The sequence below is a fragment of the Simochromis diagramma genome, unplaced genomic scaffold (genome assembly GCF_900408965.1).
Source record: "Simochromis diagramma unplaced genomic scaffold, fSimDia1.1 OVJJ01000334.1, whole genome shotgun sequence".
NCBI lineage: Eukaryota > Metazoa > Chordata > Actinopteri > Cichliformes > Cichlidae > Simochromis > Simochromis diagramma.
The window spans coordinates 3094942-3108611 of record NW_024386764.1 but is presented as its reverse complement, the minus strand read 5'-3'; the positions used below and the strand labels follow the sequence as shown (position 1 = coordinate 3108611).

At 39.8% G+C, this 13670-nt stretch overlaps 1 protein-coding gene across 2 annotated transcripts in view; it reads right to left on the bottom strand.

Moving 5' to 3' along the window:
- The window catches only part of atp13a3 (ATPase 13A3), a 38832-nt gene extending 28084 nt beyond the window's left edge, over window positions 1–10748 (bottom strand). For both annotated transcript variants that reach the window (XM_040031913.1, XM_040031920.1), the window contains exons 1-2: window positions 10530–10748; window positions 334–414 (exon numbers count right to left, since the gene is read on the bottom strand). The gene's annotated coding sequence lies outside the window, so the exon portion shown is untranslated. The remainder of the gene's footprint in view (window positions 1–333; window positions 415–10529) is intronic.
- Window positions 10749–13670: the final 2922 nt, after the last annotated feature.

The window sequence follows — 13670 nt, the reverse complement described above, 5'->3', positions numbered from 1 at the left end:
AATTCATGAAGTAAAACAGCAGCTGGCCATCATATTTGCTGTGCAATTGACCCCTTGGGGATTAATCAGAATCAGAATACTTTATTGATCCCTAGGGGAAATTATTAACACTTTGCTTGTCTGGTAATTAAAATGAAGATTTTTTTCGGATTTGTGGATAAATTAGATATTGAAAACCATAAACAGTTGAACATAACTAAATTACTGCTTAACGTGAATGTTCAACTGATTCATATTAAAGCATGCCTCGGCAGATTTCAGCAACATAACTGAGTGAGTATATCACAAGTCTTTTAACAAAATTATGTTTTTTGAAGGTTTCTGTGCACCTACCTTGAGAGCCAGGGACAAAATGCCCCAGGCGGTCCTCTTCCCCACAGTTAGCTTGCTCTCTAACCACACTAACCTGGAACCCTGGATGGAAAAATCCAAGAGAAAAAAAACATTAAAAATTACATCAAACAATCTACATTACAATTGATTTCCAAATATTCTGAGTCTTAGGTAGGTTGAAGGTTAACTGAGGATACACATTTACAAACCAATATTACCAAATAGCCAAAACTGTTCAGAGTTTCTCCTTAATTGTCACTTCATCAAGATACAAATTCAAATTCAAATTTTATTTGTCACACACACACACAACCATACACAGTATGACATGGGGGTGAAATGCTTGTAGCTGTACAATGCCCGACCATTAAATGACAGAAGAAAAGTTTTACAATATTTACAATTTACAGTTTACTACAAAATTTACAAATTAACGTAGGAATTTACAGTAAAGAATGTGCAAATAGCAGAAGAGATTATAAAGATAAGGATTATAAATTATAGGAATTATAGGATTATAGGAAATGTGTGGTGGTGCGTGTGGTGACGTGTGTGAGAGTCCAGTCTTATAGTGACGTGTTTGGGAGAGTCCAGTCCTACACCTGGTTCAGGCCCCGAATAGCCTGGGGGAAGAAGCTCCTCTTCATTCTCTCTGTTTTGGCCTTAAGGGAGCGGAAGCGCTTCCCAGACCTCAACAGTGAGAAGAGTCCATTGTTGGGATGGGAGAGGTCCATCATAGTCTTCCTAGCTTTGGTCTTGCACCGCTTGGTGTAGATGGACAGCAGATCAGGGAGCTCTGATTGAATGATGCGTTCTGCCGAGCGCACCACCCTTTGCAGATCTCGTCTGTCCTGCTTGGTGCTGTTCCCAAACCAGGTGCAGATGTTTGCCGTCAGGACGCTCTCGATGGTGCAGGAGTAGAAGTTCTTGAGCACCTTCAGTGGCAGATGGAATTCTCTAAGTCTTCTGAGGAAGAAGAGACGCTGACGAGCTTTCTTAACCAGGGTGTTGGTGTGGCAGGACCATGACAGGTCCTGAGTGATGTGGACACCCAGGTATCGGAAACTGTCCACTCTCTCCACTGGCGTGCCACTGATGATGAGGGGTTTGTAGTTCCTCGCCTGCTTTGTAGTGAAGTCCACGATCAGCTCCTTAGTCTTGCTGATGTTTAGGAGGAGGTTATTCTCCTGGCACCAGGTCTCCAGGTTCCTAATCTCCTCCAGGTAGGCCGTCTCGATGTTGTCGGAGATCAGGCCCACAACAGCAGTGTCGTCAGCAAACTTGACAATGGAGGTGGTGTCGGATGTGGCTACACAGTCATAAGTGTACAGTGAGTACAGCAGGGGGCTTAAAACACAGCCCTGAGGCACTCCAGTGCTGAGTGAGATGGAGGGGGAGACTTGTTTTCCCACCCTCACTGATTGGGGTCTGTCTGTGAGGAAGTTGAGGATCCACTGACACAGTGATGAGCTGAGTCCTAGATCCGTCAACTTGGTGAAAAGCTTAGAGGGAATTATTGTGTTGAATGCTGAACTGTAGTCCACGAACAGCATCCTAACATAATTCCCTCTGCCAGTGTCCAGGTGACTCAGGGATGTGTGGAGCAGGTGAGATATGGCATCGTCTGTGGAACGATTAGTCCAGTAAGCAAACTGAAGTGAGTCGATGGTGGCAGGAAGTGAAGAAGTGATGTGATCTCTCATCAGTCTTTCAAAACACTTCATCACAATTGAAGTCAGTGCTACTGGACGGTAGTCATTGTGGCAAGCGGGCTGTTGTTTCTTTGGAACAGGGACAATAATGGACTGTTTGAAGCACGTGGGAACCACAGTTTGGGCCAGGGAGAGGTTGAAGATCTCCGTGAACACCGGTGCTAGTTGATCAGCGCAGGCTCTAAGGACCCGGCCAGGGATTGCATCTGGTCCTGCTGCCTTCCTGGTGTTCACCCTCCTGAAGGTGTTCCTCACGGCATGCTCTGTGATGACGAATGCATTTTCTTCACTGGTGCACTCCGAGCGCGCGCAGCCGTTTGTTGTTTTAATTGCTGCGGCGTCGAAGCGAGCATAAAACGTGTTCAGCTCATCAGCCAGTGAAGCATCTGCATTCATCATTGAAGAAGCTGGTCGTTTATAGTCCGTTACAGTCCACAGTCCTTTCCACAGGCTCCTAGAGTCGCACTGTCGTAGCTGTGACTCTAGTTTTTCCCCGTAGCTCCGCTTTGCCTTTCGGACCGCGCTGCGCGGATACAGAAAGATTGCTTCAGAATTTGATTGTAGTTGATCATTTGATTTGGTCCTATTGCCACCTCTTTGCAAGCTCCTTTGACTACGATGACCTGGATGACTGAGAACCTTCACAGACATGTCCTATTGCCACCTTTTCCAACAACACTTCAATTCTTCTTCTTTTTTTTTTTTTTAAAGTTAGGTATCTAAAGAATTAAATAAATAAATAAATAAAAATGGGTTAAATGTGAGTTTAGTCCAAAACCTAAACTGGCACCACTGTGGAATAAGAAGTCTGTTCATATAAGATGGATCTGTTGGGTTTCAAAACTTAAATTATTCATTATGATGTTGTACCTATCTTAATAAAAGCTTTTGACCTATTTTACACCTGAAATTATTAAAAGATTTACTGTGTGACAAACTGTTCATTTGGTTTTGTTATTTATTCATTACTGAGAATATACAAGCATGTTGTGGCCTCCAAACTAAATGTTGAGGATGAAACCAGTTCCAGTTTTACATCTTCCCAGGGACTTCAGAAACTCAGTACTTCAGGTGCCAAGATGATAAGAAATTTTTTCCACTTCACTCCAAAGTTTAGAATTACACCAGCCAATTGCTCAGCAGATAAGGTATGCCTCCTGCTTTGAATACAAGAGTGACAGGAGGAACTAGTATTCTCACTGGAACACTGAGGACCTTGTGTGAGGCCTCCAGGAGCCAACATGACTTCACAGATATTTATAGATCGCTTGAGCCCAGCCTAAGGCCACATTGTTGTCTCTTATCTAATCAAATAAGAGACAACAATGTGGCCTTAGACTAATCAATCTGCCATTGTATTAATAAGCAATGTTTGCTTGGGGAAAAAAACAAAACATGAAGCAGCTGTTGATCTTTTTTTCCCAAACAAGAGAAAACATTGCAATCATCCGAGTTCCTGCAAAGACTCTGTAAGATGAAATAAATCCACTTAATATAAATTTATAAAACCTCAGAGGATCAATCATCAACACCTATTTGAGTCCTAAAGCATCTATGATCCTGTACAGCTTTTACACAGCCCAGTGCCTTATATAACCACAATATTGTAGGCATGTATTTGATTGCGGAGTTTATGGCTTTAATATGCAAACAATCATTAAAGTCAGCAAGTGGAACATTACATATGGCCAGCATGGAAACAAATTCTACCAAAGTGGGCTACCAATGTTTCTCGATTTTTATTCTGAGAAATATTTTTTAGTTACTGTATCAACTACAAAAATTGTTAGAAAACACTAAAATATGTCATCAAATTCTTTGATGCAAGTACATCCACTTACATAAAATTTACACGGCATACAAGAAGCGTCCAGAGAACCGTTCTTGTTCTCCATTCTTTTTTTTTAACAATAACAAATGATTAGCGGTCAAAGATTCACTTAGCATGTGGGATTTAATTAAAAATACTGCTTGCACATAATGCTCGGGCACTTTGTAGATTTTTATCTTAGCAAAGAGACAAATAAATAATGAGAGTAGACATATACTCCTTTCCCTTTCTGTCCTGTTCTACAACACACAAGACAAAAAGGAAAAAGTGAACAATGAGCCATGACCTAATGACATAAGTCTATAATTCATGGAAGCATTTGGAGGAAAAAGTGTTTTGTTGCCATCATACTCTGAACTCAATGCGCTTTCTTTATCACTTCCCCTCCTACTCATTGGGTATTAAAGCCAAACTATGTTTCCCATCATGAGCCAGTCATGTTGTTTATCGTTATAGCTTCTGGGTTCACTTTAAAAAAATAAATAAATAAAATCTTTTAACTACCTGCCCTTCCTCTCCTGTGTAGACTAAAAGGAGTTCCTGAGACAGCCTTCAAAGTTCTCCACCACATAACATACGTTTATAAATAACTGAATACAATTTTAACTTGCTTGTTTTACCTAAAATGTATGTTCCATTCATGCACATAGAGCATCTACTGCATCCTTTGGGTTTAGGTACATACACAGATATGGAAAAAAAACAATGATGTAAAGTGTTGACTTGTTGGTTATAGTTAATCAGTTTGTGATATATATTGTTATTGGGATAAAAACAAACAATCTAAACACTTTTTCTGTAAATTCAGTGAATAATTTATGTAATCATCACATGGGAAGTACTATTTATTTATTTTTTTTACATCTGACAAAGTCGGTGTCAGACTTTGTTACAGAGGTAGCCCCAAATTTAGGAACAAGCGCCTCAACTTGTTTTGGCTGGTCTCTCTGGGATGCCACGGTGACTGTTGCAAACTGTCACCTAAAGCAACGAAAAACTATTGCAGTAAACAGTGCATTTCCTGCAGCATGAAATAAACAATAGAGTATAACATAAAACGATAGACAAAGTTGTCATCCGATATATTTTGTCAATCTGGGGGAGCATCACAATGGCATAACGATTATAACGCACAACCACAAACCACATGAACCCTAAACTTGCACAAACAGAAAATAAGAAAGAACTGCAAGGCTGAGGCTGTGTTGAGCATTCCAATCTTCAAATCTTTAAACCCGACCTTTAAAAAGAAACTCAGACTCTCAAACGTGGGCCGACATGCAATTAAGAACGGGAATCCAATTTGTCTGAAGTGCTGAAGCTAAAACTTATCGAAAATAAGAAGGATTTGAGTGGTTAAATGCTTCATTTATTCAATACAAATCTTGAAATGATTTCAGTGTGTTCATCGGCACGTATAAAGACATCAGTTTAACCACAACACAGTAACACCAACTCTGATCACTAGTTGCAAAATGTTAACAGTAACTCTTCTATCTCATACCTGCCCTGCTCATATTCAATTTTAATGCGATTAAAGAAAGATCAGGAGTCTCCCCATGTATGAACAACAGAATTAATAATGATAGCTGTGTAAGGAATCTGAAGAAATCCAAACATTAGTTATGGTTATAATCGCAGCAATCACACCAGGGAGCCATGTCAAATTCATTCAGCTGCAAGACATCAACCAGAAACACACAGCTTAAGTTGTTTTAAAAAATACATGAAAAAAAGTCCTGCAAAAGATGGTATCTGTTTATCTCAACATCATGAATTCTGTTAGGAATTACCTAAGTCACAGAACCTAAAACTCACAGAGGAACTGTTACAACTTCTCCATGTTATTCGAAGAAACGTCCAGCCGAGGAGCTTGAAAAACTGGTCTCAAGACAAACTAGGAAAACTGTCTTAGTTTAAAGGTAGTTAAAGGTGAGATCACCTTACATCATATACTCTTGCACCTTACTGCAGAAACAAATATAACAAAAACACAAAACTGTGAAGAGAGCTGCTGAAATGATGTGCCATCGTCATCTGTGTCAGGTGAAAACGGACTTCAAGGGATGACTCCAGACGGTGAAAGACAAAAAAGAAAAGAAAAAAAGAGAGCTGGGTTTCCTTTCCTATGGAAAGAAAATACTAGAGGGAAAAGCCTGGGAAAAACTTTAATCCTCAAGATCAAAAGTATGCTAAAGTTCGAGTCTGACCGCATGATCTTGGATTAACAGGAAAATTGTTTGAAACTGTGCTTTTCACTTTACAGAGGTGTGTACTAGTACACAATTTTAATTAGGTATTAACTTTTTTTAACACGGTCGTAACACCAAGACAGCTTTTTTACACTTTCCTATCCTCATATGAGAAACGAGTGAGGAAAATAACCCAAACAGTAGCCACAGTCTGCCAAGTCACAGGGCTGGACTGCCAACGTCTGGTATATTCGGTAGGTACTCTGATTACATGCTACAAGCTAACAGAGTAAAAGGTAGAATTACAGGTCATTTTTAAAGCTACAGTGTGTCAGCAGCAAAGGAGCCAAGTGTCATTCAGCATTTCATACATGTAATGGTAGTAAAGCTCGACTTCAGCAGTTGTTTCTTATTATGAAACATCAGTTTAGGAAACCCAAAACTTCCCCTGTGTCAATATAAGTGCGTGGCTCCGCTACTGCAAGGTGGATTAGTGGTACAACTGTGCTGTTAACATGCATTACATATTTTAATCCGGTATATGGAAAGTTTAAAAAAAAAAGTTTATATATTCTTTTAATATAACCAATGATCTAATTATCTTTAGAAGATGCCTCTTGAATAAATGGACTGGTTCTTTTATAGAGCTATTCTACTCTGAGTAATCAAAGTGCTTTATATAACTTCCCTCATTACCCATTCACACCGATTCATACAAGCACTTTTATCTATGGTTTACTCAACTCAGTCAACAAGTGCTTTTTATCTAACATTCACACACATTCATACTCCAATAGATGCATCAAAGAGCAACTTATAACTTAGTAGAAGACCTACTCTACTTCCTCCCACAACAGGAGGACTGTATCTAGATTCCACTCATATCACTTGTGACAATTGATTATGCTGAAAGAGCCCGACGGGTGCTGATAAGAGCAAGCAACAGTCACGATGTGCAAATAAGCTCTGCCATATATGCCTAATAACACCTGATAAACAATGCTCTAAGGTCGTACAGCGCATGTTTGTCAAGATGTTTTTATGACCTCACTTTGCTACCTAAAGCCTTAAAAAGTCTTAATCAACATGACATTGCTATTCTCAGGTTTGCACTGGTCTGTTAAATTTTACAGTTGTTCCTATTTTCATTGAAAGCATTCTCACTTTTGCTGAGAACTTGAGTGTTCTGGTCTTACTGAAGGCAAACTGTGATACCAGCAGTAGAAAGCTGCGTTTCTCTATCACACTGCTCCGAGGCTCCCACATCAAACAGCGCTGGGCTGCTGAGAGGACTTTTACCATGTCAGGATATTTCACATCTCTGCTCTGAATTAACACTGGCAGGCCTTCCATCACAGGTTGATGTGTTCAAGCTCACCTGTAAAAGCCCTACAGGCACTGGCTCAAAGGACAGTGGAATACTGGCACCAAACTTCTTAATTTAAACCGCTTTCAAGTGCTCAGCTCGACAAGACCTCAAGCTCCCTCACAGAGAAGAGCCAAGTCCAAGGGTAAAAGGGCAAGTTAGCTTCTTAGTTCTTCAATTCTTCTTTATCCAGTTTAAAACAAAAAATAGTTTTAAGTGCTGAACAGACCTACAGTATCTTATTTACAGACTGGACCAATAGTGTCAAATTTTATGAATAAATGCAATTCATCTTACATCTGAATCCCATATTGCTCAAGGTCTCACGTGAAAGAAGATCTAGAGGAATGGATATTACTCCACTCAACTCAACGTTCATATTGTCACTAACTGTAGTGATACTGAAGATAACACTGGCTCTGTTAAAGTGAAAAGACATCAAATATTTACGAATATATTATCTACTGAGACACAAAGAAACTGGAACTTTAACAGGACATGTTTTGCTGGCTCAGTAAAGCCAAACAACTTTCTCATCCTTCCACTACTGAAGCCTTTTTTGGACCCAAGTCATATGTAAGTCCTATCACTTATATATGTATATAAATAGCAGCCTGCAGTCTGAATTATTGAAATATACACCATCTACAGCACTGACAATACCGATACCCTGGCCTTGGGTATGTATCAATACCAAATATAGCTTCATTGCAGTTTCAGTGCCAGTGTTAAATTAAAAAGCTGGGAATCACTCTTCTGTATGAGTTTAGCTTCAACACTAATATCTTGACTGAAGTATTTGTTAGCAATTAAAAGAATTTATACATTTAAAAAAAAACAAACAAAAAAAAAACACGACAACCAGACCATAAATTAAATTTAAAAAAATGTTTAAATGCATTTGTTATTTACCTAATTTATTTGAATTCACTCATTACTGCACAGTTGATCATGTATTTACAAAGTCCCAAGTTAGTGCTACCTAATCCAAATACAGGATTGGTACATCTGCAATACAGAAATCCAAAAAGCAATTTACACCTAACTGTGCTGGAAGAATCTTTACTCAATAAAACGAATCTTCTGAAATTGATCTAAATGAATTACAAATGGAAAAAAAACAAAAACAAAAAAACACATTTTGACAGGTTTATATTCTTTTTACTTTGACACAATTTTTTCAAGCTAAAAGGATGATATCTTTGTATAATTACACCTTAATTATGTGATTCTCTGAGAATCACAGACTTTTCTCTACAACAGTTTAAAAACTTTTTTGGTAGAATTTGTGAACAGAAATGCAAGGATGCCCCTGATAGATCACAAATGTAAACATATTCTTTGTCGCTCTTTAAATCCATTCAGCGAAAGAACCAAACCCTTACACGTTTCTGCATGACCCAAATCTCCATCAAAACTTGCCATTTGGAGTGTACAGGTTACTAGTTTAAGGCAGTCTTATGCCAACAGTCCACATCTTATCAGTTAGACGAGGTTATTTATATACCCAACAGTTGGCAAGTCAATTATCTGGCAACACCTGCATCACGAAGATGAAACACCTGCATCACGAAGATGAAACAGTGTTTCAAACGAATCTGCAAAAATGTCAGTGAAAATGACAGATTAGCAAAGGGCGCGCGTGCATGCACACACACACACACACAAAATCAAAGGCAGTGAAAATCCAAAATGGAAAGCATCACAGATATAAGGCCTCAAACCTGTACTCAGGTCAACAGGGCTAAGGCACGGCTGTAGGAGCCACAAGAAGAAGCTCTGATGCTAATGTTTGCCAGAGGGCATGTGGAAAGTCCAGAGTCCACTTCGCAATCACACTGAGAATTTGTGGCAGAACTTAAAAACCTCTCTTCATGTGGGGCACAAGAATGTCCGAGGCCAGCTTTGCAAATTACCACAACATGCACACAAGTAAAAGAGTGGGTTTAGTGAAAGCTGACAAAAAAGGGGGAAACATTTGCATAGATTTCTGATACAACTAAAATACCACGTGCCCTAAATCCAAATAGATGACACTTGTCACTGTGAACAGGCCTGTCCGTCACAGGGGTTCCAGTCCTGCTACTTCATGACTGATTGAGTCAGTCACAAAAGCTTTATGTTACAGCGTGGAGATGCCAGTGAACAATTTGCAAGTTTCAAACAAAATAATTTAGGAAAATTCACAACCTGATCTTTGACAAATATCAAATATAGCTCACTTACATTTGGCTTACTCTGAATAGTCTATATATATATATATTACTCAATGCAGCTACCACGAGAAGCCTTTCACAAGACCTGTGATTAAATGCTATCAAACGATTAGTCAAAGTTATTTTATTAACATGTTTTCATACGCTGTAGTTATTGCAGGTGTATTAACTTTTCCAATCCTACAAATTACTCGAGGATGAAGTGTAGCAGGTGTGTTAGATTAATTAAACTGTACGCCCAACAGTTTAAAGCGTCTTCAGATTTATTTTTATGCCAACGAAATGATAACTGGATAAGAAAAAAAGCCATCTGCAGATCAAAAGGCTCATCACAACTGCGCAACTGGCATGCACATGTTTACAACTTGAAGGGTGAAAATTCTTGATTTTCTGTCACTACGTACTGTCAGTATCATAAAGGATATGACCGGATGCTGTCCAGCAAAACTGATCTGTATTAAAAATGGAAAAATTACTCCGGGGGAACAATCCTGGCTACAATCCCAGGTATCCACTTAGGTGGGTCTGGGCAGATAAGAAGACATGAGTGAATGTTTGCTAGCTGGCTAACATTAGCCAAGTTGCATTGTTAGCCTGACTAGCTTAAAAACAACGTCCAGGTATCCTCCACTGTTGAGCTGTTTTCCCAATTTAATCGCTGCCAAAAGGAAAACTGTATCTCAGAGGCAACCGTGGTGATTCTCCACCCGTGCTGCTGGAAGGATGAGGCTGACGTCTCCACACGCATCAGCTAGAACCATACCGCTTTTAGCATTTAGCCGCGCTTGATAACGAAAGACACATGGGTGATGATGATGATGATGGTGGTGACAGCGATAAAGGCAAAACCGCACAGATATTTCATTATAAGACACTCACCCAGAACCACCTGGACACGCTGAAGATCACCTTCGAGTCATATTGAGAAGAAAGTAGCTGTTATCTGATGAAAAACGTCGCTGACGGAGAAAACGGGCTAAGTTGAATAGAAAAATGTTGTCGCGGCAGAGGAGGCTTGCCGTGTGTTGACAGCTCAATGGGATAGACCGAGTACTACAGCAACGATGAACTGGCCTGAACTGGCTGTCTGACTGCAGGAAGTGACGTCCATCTTTTCGCGTGACGTCACGTAAGTAAGCGACGAGTACTTTTCCCTTAGAGAAAATATTATAACAGCTGCAAAGGGAACGCTGCCTCATGCTATAGCCTTGAACGCAATAAATAAATAAATAAAATAATGCTGGGCTAGCAAGGAGTCAGTGATGCCTCTAACACAGCACAGTGTAGGCACAATATCAGTGTAAGGAGGAAGTACAGATTTTTATTGGTTATTTACGAACATGTTTTAGAGTTTCTCAAGAAGAAGCGATGACGAAAGCCATCAAACGCTTTATTGCTAAATAGAGTAAGAGTTTTAGAGTTTCCCAAGATTCGGGGTATCAAATATCTGCTCTGTCAGCTGTTCATCGTCCTTTTTCGTTGTATTTTTTGCTTGTTTGTTTTACGTTCTACATAGTTTTCAGAACAGGTTTGCTTATTCCAGCTTTCATTGTTTAAAGTATTTTTACTTTGGTCAGTTTTGAGTAAGAAGAAAGTGAGTATAAAGGCTCTGTGGATCAGGGGCGGATCTAAAGGGGTGGCATGGGGTGGCAAGTGCCACCCTAGTTTTGCATATGACAGTGTGGGGTGGCGTGGGGTGGCATGTGCCACCCTAGTTTTGCATATGACAGTGTGGGGTGGCGTGGGGTGGCGTGGGGTGGCATGTGCCACCCTAGTTTTGCATATGACAGTGTGGGGTGGCGTGGGGTGGCGTGGGGTGGCATGTGCCACCCTAGTTTTGCATATGACAGTGTGGGGTGGCGTGGGGTGGCATGTGCCACCCTAGTTTTGCATATGACAGTGTGGGGTGGCGTGAGGTGGCATGTACCACCCCTAGTGCCACCCTAGTTTTTCGCATATGACAGTGTGGCAGTGTTGTTTATTAAAATAAGATAGCATTAACACTTTAGTCTAGCACTAAACTTCACCATGATATTGTCATGAATAGTAGCGCACACTAAACCAGGTGAGAGCCACAAATATAGTTATTTCACTTTGTTTATTGAGTGCATGTTGAATGCTTTCTGCTTTTTGCAACTTCATAAATCTTGGGGGCTTACAAAGAACCGATCAAAAGAAATTAAGATATCCAAACTTGATAAAAACTTCATAAAAACTAGATAATTCTTTCTGCTGCCAAAAGCAGTGAACACACAACTTCAGTTCATATACCCCATTTGTAAAACACATGCCAAATCAGTTGCTCCTTTGACAAAGAAATTCAGCAACCCACGATTATATAATCCTTTATTCAGTAACAACCATGTATTCATGAGTGAAGATTTAGTTTCTGATATATTCCTCACTTGTGCACTTCAACTATTGTGTCACTCCTGTGCAAGTCACCTCCCCCCTTTGCTAGCCAAATTTCAAGGTGAACAAAATGTTCTGCAGGATCGAATCATTCAGTGCCTTGCATGCTCTGCAGTGGAGTGGTCGCTGACAAAGGGCCAAGAAAAACAGAAAGATCCTCTCCCCACTGCAGCTTCAGATGTGCTAATCCAGGCTCTTCATCACTTTTGCAAACAAAATTCCACCTTTTTATATGGGACACACGGATTGTTTTCTTTTGGCCTCAGAAGGGACTGACATGAGGCCCAGATCAAGCCATGCTAGCTCAGTGTTTGTAATGGCATCAGACCCCTAAATGACAATTTGACTTTGGGTCTATTTTTAAGATGGTAAAAAGCTTTAATTGCCAAGTCTCCAACAGAAAGGTTCAGGACATATTTTTTTCAATATGGAATTACAGTCAATCTGTTACTATGGTTGTAATGACTGATCTGAAGACTTATACAGCTACATACATGGGATATCTCCATATTCATCAACATTAGATAAGCTTTTGTGCATTCACTTTTCAAATGTAGTTAAGACAAATCTATTGCAGATATATAAATTAGAGATGGACCGATCTGATATTACGTATCGGTATCGGTCCGATACTGACGTAAATTACTGGATCGGATATCGGAGAGAAATAAAAAATGTCATCGATCCATTAAATATCAAAAAAGCACCTCACAAAACTTGCGACATGGCGTAACTCGGCTCATAACCGTAGCACGTTGCAGCAGTGTGGTCACGTGATAGAGCGGCTGTGTGTATTTGTAGCCTCGCTACCAAACCAGCATTTCATCTCCGAGGAAGTGATCCCAGAGAGAAGTAAAGCAAGTGTGTAAGTTCATCTCTGAATGTTTGTAAAGCATTCCCGCGTTAAGCTTAACAACCGATATATGGAGCGACTGCCTCTCCCTCCCTCTCCTGCTGCTACTTCAATCATGAAACTGATCAATGATCAGCTGATCGGCTTTTCTGTCGCGAGTCCTTCTCTCTTGTTTGTTTTTGGCCCACTTCATGCCAGAAAGAGGAAACCAGCGGCTGAACAACAGCAGCACTTTTAACCTTGATAATCTGTTGTTAGAATTTATTTAATATTACTTTCTACAGCAGGATCTTTTTCTACAGCTGACGGCTGGTAACTGTGCAGGGGCGGATCTAGCAAAGTTTAGCCAGGGGGGCCAATAGGGCATGAACAGGGAAAAGGGGGGCACAAAGACATACTTTTCTTTCTTATTCTCATTTAAAATGTCTAGCTTTTAATAAATAATTATCCGAATCTTACACCCAAAGTTTTAATCTGATGTAAAATGTATAGAAGTCCATTACTGTATATGGTGACTATTAAGTCTAATATACCCTAGTAAGCTGTAGTACTTCTTCCTTTGGGAAGGTACGATCTGTGCAGTCTGCAATTATGTTGAAGAAAGATGTTGAATCTATTTAATTACTCTTGAAAAAGAATTGATTTCTGTGCATTTTTTTTCACACTGCATCAAATTAAAGTTGATTACGTCGATTAAGCATCACGAGGTGGAGGGTGGGTTCCCTATTTTATTTTTTTATTTTTTTACTGGGAGT